Genomic DNA, 6,264 nt, shown 5'->3' on the forward strand with positions numbered 1-6,264 from the left:
AGGCTTTGGTGGAGGGAGGGCCCCAGAAGGCAGGACCAGGACCGGGGTGTGAACCACTGTGGGTTGGGGGTGGGGACAGATTTTGGTTTGGAATGAGGAACCACCTGAAAATGAGCACTCTCCAAGAATGGCCCCTGGGGCCCCTGGAATCCTGCATAGATTAAAGGCTGGGTGACTCGGTCCACGGATCCACCCCTTCACCACACGCCTGAAAAGGCTGCTGCTGGAGTTGAGAAGAGCACAGTGTGGAGGGCCGAATGCTGTGACCCTGGGGCGGGAACTTGGAGCTGAAAGAGGACGTCAACCACCTTCACTTTGACCTCAAACTTTCCGATTAAGATCTTCCTTCCGGCTGACCTCGGGCAAAAGACCCTGTGGGGAAGGCCTCCCCTGCCGGGAACGAAACTGCCCCCTCGAGCAGTAAGGGCTGCCCTGGGCGGGCAAGTCCCCACCCATGACAGTGACGACCTGACTGTCTACTGCCCACCTGCACGCACCCACCGACCTTTGCCCCACATTTTCCTCGCATAAACCTGGAAGTCTTTTCGGCACTTTGGAGACTGTCTTTGAGACGCTAGTGCGCTGTCCTCCCGGGGTTGGCCCCACTGACATAAACTCCTTTCTCGTGTCACTACCACTCATCTCTCTGCCTTCGGATTTTGTCAAGGGCAGGTGGCCGAACCTGGTCTGTTTGGGACCCCTCTCGCACCCTTGCGCCCTGGCTAGGATGTGGAGAACAAAGGCAAGATAAATACAGATAAAATTAAATTTCCTTACAACCTGCAGCCCGTTGACAAATACTGCGACAGGCAGAGGAGGACATTGTTCCAGGAACTCCCAACTGTCTTAATCTTAATGCCTTGCTGGAGGGAAGAACAACCTGAGCTTGACAATAGCCAGGCCTCCAGGATCCTGTGAGTCTTCTTTGCATATGAAAGTCCTTTTGGAAACTTCCCTGGTCTTCAACCTCCCCCAACTCCCAAGTATATAATCAACTGTCCTGCCCCTGTGCTTTAATAAAACCACCTTTTTTTGCACCAAAAACGTCTCACGAACTCTTTCTTGGCTCACGAACTCTTTCTTGGCTCACGAACCCTACTCCAAAGCACATCAGCCCTTTCCTTCTTGATGTAGGAAAGATACTAGGGTTTGAAGCCGACGGCCAAGAAAGAATTCTTGAGACATCTTTGGTGCAAAACGGTGGTTTTCTTAAAGCACGGGGACGGGACCCGTGGGCAGAGGAAGCTGCGCCGGGGTCGCGAGGAGTGGCTGATTATATCCCAACTTCCAAGTTGGGAGGGGGTTCGGGATAGTGTTAAGTCTCTAAGGAATTTTGGGAGCAAGTTTTCCAGGACCTTGAGGGGGGCTAGCTATTGTTGGGAAAAGGTCATTCATTACTGTCTAATAAAACCTGAATCATGAGACCCGTCCGATGTATATCGGTGGGTCATATGCTTGGGGGAGGATTGCTAACACGTATCTTGGGGGGTAGAGATAAAGGAAATTTCCAAAGGAATTTTTATGTTAAAGTAAGCTTAGGATCCTGGGGGTCGGGCTAAGAATGCCTTTTGCCCTTAGCAAAGTATTAACATGGAGACAGCCGAGTTCCTGGAGGAATGTCACCTGGCCTGTTTCAAGGACTTGTCAGTGGGCTGTAGGTAGTAAGGACATTTAATAATTTTTCTTCTTCTGGCTTTGCTTCCCACATCACTTGGATTGAGTGTACCCAGAGGGTCAGGTACAGGCCAAAAGAAGGCTGCTTCCTCTCACTGGAGCTGGTCAGAAGAGGCCGCCTACCAGAGTACTAGGGCAGCATGATCACCCTCTAATACATGTTCCTGCCCTCAGGGACTTTATAGTCCAGAGGAGACCATATGTGACCAGATGGTAACAATGCAAAGCGGAAAGCAAAAAATGTCCTAGGCCCAGAATGTCACTTGGGCCAGACCAAGTCAGGAAACTGGGGCTTCCTACCTGATCTAACTGCAGTTTCAACCTCCCCTACAAATGTAGTCTTAACTGATCAGTCAGGAATTTTCTGACAAGCATCAGTGAGGTCAACTGTCACAAGGGCCTCCTCCACCCCCACCCCCCAGAGGTCGATGAAGTAATCTGCATAATAAGACCCCCTGCCCATCCCCTTAAGGAAAGGTCATCTTGCCCGAAACAATCTCCGGCTAATAACTCTCTTATCTCGCTCTCCTTCCTATAAAAACCTTACATTTTGTACAGCTTCTTGGAGGGCCCCCCCCACTTGCTACACGGGGTGCTGCCTGATTCATGAATCACCATTTAATAAAGCCAGTCAGATCTTCAAAATCACTTGGTTGAAATTTTTTTTTTTAACATGTGCAACCATACCTGGGACACTGAAGCCAAAACAAGACATTACTTTTTACACATCTGTCTGATGCCCAAGGGGGTGAGGAGTCATCAGTCAGTATGTGTTAGAAGATCGGTTAAACCCCCCCCAGGGCCTGGGAAGGTGTCGACTGATCGGGCACGGAGAAAGGGCAGAGCTCCCACCAACGCTGTAAACTGGACACTAATTCAGCAGCTCCTCACTTCTCAGAAAACCGAAGTTCTCCTCCCACTGTGGACTTTTCCCTTTGGGAAAACACACTTTCTTGCCCTGGCCACGCCTCCCTCCCCACTCTTCACCCCTCCCCACCCCAATCCATTTTGTTTGCTCTCAGCTATGTGCCTTTGCACCAAAAAGAAAAAATCTCTTCCAGGAGGCTGACCACCTCCATGCTTTTCTCCATGTCTTCTCTGTACCTCTAATGATGCCATAAAATTTGGGGGACGGAAGGATCTTTTGTGTTATATTAAGATAATGTACAGTCACTGTGCATGTACTCTGCAATAGATACTGTGATTGAAATTATGTTTCTTATTTTTTATTAAAGATTTTATTTATTTGAGAGAGAGAGAAAGCACATGAGTAGGGGAGGGGCAGAGGGCGAGGGAGAAGCAGACTCCCTGCTGATCAGGGAGCCTGGGGGGCTTGATCCCAGGACCCTGGGATCATGACCTGAGCCAAAGGCAGACGCTTAATGACTGAGCCACTCAGGTACCCCAAAATCCTTCTTCCACCTCTGCCTTTTGAGATCACGAAGGTTTGAATGGAAAAGCTCTTTGATGACGTAGTTTTTCCAAACTGGACTGGTCCAGTTCTTTCACAAGCTCGTTATAGCCAGCAACACAACACTGGAATGATCTACTAGGGGTAGTGGAAGCCAGGTGAATTTACTTAAGGGGCCCTATAGCTTTAGCTCCAGCAAAACGGAGCTATTTCCCCATATTCTGATGTTGCATAAAAAGCCCTGCATCAGCCATTGCCCTTGCGCTCCCAAATCCTAGTTGTAGAAAATTCTGCAGAAATACTTGTTTGAGTGCACAAAGGATCTAGGTAAAGGGATCCTCACTGCAGCATTGCTTAGACAGCAAACTATTGGAAGCAACCTGAGTGTCTGTTAGCAGGTGAGAGGTGATGGTGCATTTGAAAGAATGTAGCCATTGAAAATCTAGTAGTGACTCATGATAGGAAAGTGTTTGTGGAATATGGTGCCTAAATGGGGTGTCTCCTATCAGATGGGGGGCCCGCAAGTGTGGGACGATGATCGGGTGGAGGCCGGTGGGTGATAGAATTCACCTGAGGTAGGACAAAGGCGATAGAAATTTATTGGATCCCCCCCTCGAGGAAGTGCGCACAGGACAGAGAAGAGAGACTGCCTCCAGGCAGTGGGTGGGGGCTGTTCAAAGGGGGAATATAAGGTGGTCTGGTACGCTATGGGATCTCCCCTTGTTTGGTACCTGTGCCTGCTTGTAAGTAGCCCATTGGTCAGTTAGGGCCTGTGGCTATTTGAGGTGGGTCACCAGCTGGGCCTGTGTGTATTCAGTGGGGGTGGGGGTGGGGTCACTGTGGTCCTTTATTCCATTTTTCAAGCCTGTTTGCCTAAAAGCGGCCTCTACACAGAAACCCCAATTTCCCTCTCTTTTATTGGAAATTACTCAAAAGCAACAAGAAAAATGGAAGGAAAATCCCATAGACAATATATATAAATATATTTTTAAGTTTCATTTATTCATTTATTTAAGTAATCTCTACACCCCAACATGGGGCTTGAATTTACAACCCCGAGATTGAGAGTTGCATGCTATTCTGACTGAGCCAGCCAGGTGTTTCCCCCACAAGCAATAGTTTTTGTTTGTTTGTTTGTTTTTAAGATTTTATGTATTTATTTGAGAGAGAGAGAGGGAGCATGAGTGGGTTAGGTAGGGGGCGAGGAGCGGCAGAGGGAGAGGGAGAAGCTGACTCCCCTCTCAGCAGGGAGCCCGATGCGGGGCTCGATCCCTGGACCCTGAGATCATGACCCGAATCAAAGTCAGATGCTTAACTGAGCCACCCAGGCAGCCCCAGACAATAGTTTTTAATGAAGGTAGGGGACAAATATAATTTGCAGACTCCAAACTATAGGAAAAGACTGCCCAAGTGCCTGATGGCAGGCAGAAGTCACAAAGGAGAATGTGAAGGGAAAAGGGATGAAGAGGGACAGACAGGGGTGCTCAAAGGAGATAGATGTGAGAAAGTTCCAGAAAAATATGTGCCTCCTGAAGGTGAAGAAGGCAATTTCAAGTCACATCGCTTCTTTGTAACAGCAGTTCTGGGGACTGGGTGAGCAAGGCTGACAGCAGAAGACATTTTAGACCCCAATTAGGTCCCTGGCAACCAGTAGAAGTGGATGTTTCTGTTACCCACTGCTGCGTAACAAACCCCCTCCAAACTTGATGCCTTAAAACACCAATTTACCATCTTTCACAATTCTGAGATGTGCCAGTCTCAACTGGTAGCATTTGCTTGGGGTTCCTTATTACGGTTGCTGTCAGAGGGTGGCTAAGGTAAGCCACCCGAGCCTCCTTCACTCACACGTCTGCTGCTTCGATTTGTCACGCTCCTCTTTCTCCATGAAGTCTCTCCATGTGGCCAGAATGGGTCTCCTCAGAGCTTAGTGGTCTCTGGATAGTCCAACTTCTTACGTGGTTGCTGACTTCCATCAGAAGCAATTGCTCCAAGGGGCCTGAGCCAAAGCAACAAGGGAAGCCCCACACTGTCACTTTCACCACATCCTATTTGTGGTAGAGTAGCAAAGAACTTGTGGCCATCTTGAATCCTTCGTGTAAGGCTATACAAGGCAACAGATAGATGAGCAGTGATTGTAGGAAGCAGCCTGTGTCTCTAGTTGATGGTGTTGGGGAAAACTAGCTAGCCTGGAAAGCTTCCCTGGCCTCCTTTGCAGGAGCCTCAAGCAAATTACGAGCCCATTCAACGGTGAGTTATACCCAGCAGCAAATTAAATCCACCATAAAATGAAAGAGGAAGAGAGTAGGAAAAATTTCCAACAATTGAAGAATACTCATCAGGAAAACATTGCCATACAGCAGATGAAGACAGTCCAAACATTATGCTGCTGAATTCTAAAAAGTGTATCTAGTCATTGCTTCTATGAAGGAAAACCACCAAACAGAAACACAAGATCACAATTTTTTTTTGAGTCACATTCTGATTCTGGAATCCTTAATGTAATAATTGATTCAGGTTCTCAGTAGATGCTAAAGCCTTTGGGTAAGAGGTAATTGGGCAACAAGATATTCATATGGTGTGGGCACCTGGGTGGCTCAGTCATTAAGCGTCTGCCTTCCGCTCAGCTCATGATCCCAGGGTCCTGGGATCGAGTCCCACATCGGGCTCCCTGCTCTGCGGGAAGCCTGCTTCTCCCGCTCCTACTCCCCCTGCTTGTGTTCCTGCTCTCGCTATGTCTCTCTCTGTCAAATAAATAAATAAAATCTTAAAAAAAAAAAGATATTCATATGGTGATAAAGTATCACCATACAGATTAATTAGTAATTATAGAGGGAAGATATGTACCTTTACCTTGGTAAAACTTGGCAGTTACCCACCTTAACCAGTGATCAAACTGTGAATTACTAATAATGAGACAGTGTGACATCATATGCCTCCTGATGGAATGCAATATGAAATGCACAATATAATTACAGCCAAATATGTCTAATATGAATCTAATTAAATTTTTAGACCTAGCTGATAGCTTATTGAAAATATAAGCGTTACAAAACAAATGAAATATAAAGAACTAACAAGACGAATCTAGAATATGGGACACTAGCATACGGGTGTATTTTTAAAAAAGTAAATATAACAAAAGTCGGGGGCTGTTCTACATTAAAAGAAAATGAAGAGAC

This window comes from Callorhinus ursinus, unplaced genomic scaffold (genome assembly GCF_003265705.2).
Source record: "Callorhinus ursinus isolate GAN/ISIS: 27379988/994484 unplaced genomic scaffold, GSC_fseal_2.0 scaffold8, whole genome shotgun sequence".
Taxonomy (NCBI): domain Eukaryota; kingdom Metazoa; phylum Chordata; class Mammalia; order Carnivora; family Otariidae; genus Callorhinus; species Callorhinus ursinus.